We start from the raw sequence: 734 nt of genomic DNA on the forward strand, positions 1-734 counted from the left end.
TGTGAACTCTTATACCTCATTTGCAAAGAAATCATTCAAACTGGAAGTATGTACATCCTGCATCCAGCAATTCCACTCCTGGGAATTTATCCCATAAAGATGAAAGTATTGATAAATAAGGACATATGGACAAGGATGTGTAGTGAACACCCATCCACAGAGAAGTGTCTTGATCCACACCCATTTATTAAATAGAATGAATTAGAGCTACACCTGACAACTTGCAGGAATTTCCACAAAGTAATGCTGAGTTGGAAAAGATACAGAAGTTTATATAATATGATCCACATTTTGTTTTTTTTTTTTTTTTTTGGCTGCATCACGCAGCTTGAAGGATCTTAGTTCCCCGACCAGGGATTGAACCCATGGCCCCTGCATTAGAAGTGCAGAGTCCTAACCACTGGACCACCAGGGAATTCTCTGATCCAGATTTTTAAAATGGTTTTATTAAAGCTTGTATCTATATATATGTATGTGTAGGGCTGTATGAGCACAGAAAAATGTAGAAATATATACACTAAGTCAATGATTCTCAAACATTAGCACACAACAGAATCACCTGAAGGTTTTGTTAAAACACAGATATCTGGGCCCCATGCCCAGAGTGTCTGATTCAGTAGGTCTAGGGTGAGGTCTGAGAATTTCTATTTCCAACAAGTTTCCCAAGGATGCTAATGCTGCTTGAGAGTGACTGCAGTAGGTTTCATCAAGAGTTACCTGTGGGATAGGAGTAG

At 39.0% G+C, this 734-nt stretch overlaps 1 non-coding gene across 1 annotated transcript; it reads right to left on the reverse strand.

Moving 5' to 3' along the window:
* Positions 1-342: 342 nt before the first annotated feature.
* TRNAR-UCU (transfer RNA arginine (anticodon UCU)) lies at positions 343-415 on the reverse strand. The gene has a single exon. It is a non-coding gene; the product is annotated as a tRNA-Arg (tRNA).
* Positions 416-734: the final 319 nt, after the last annotated feature.

The sequence above is a fragment of the Lipotes vexillifer genome, unplaced genomic scaffold, assembly GCF_000442215.2.
Source record: "Lipotes vexillifer unplaced genomic scaffold, Lipotes_vexillifer_v1.1 scaffold241, whole genome shotgun sequence".
Taxonomy (NCBI): Eukaryota; Metazoa; Chordata; class Mammalia; order Artiodactyla; family Lipotidae; genus Lipotes; species Lipotes vexillifer.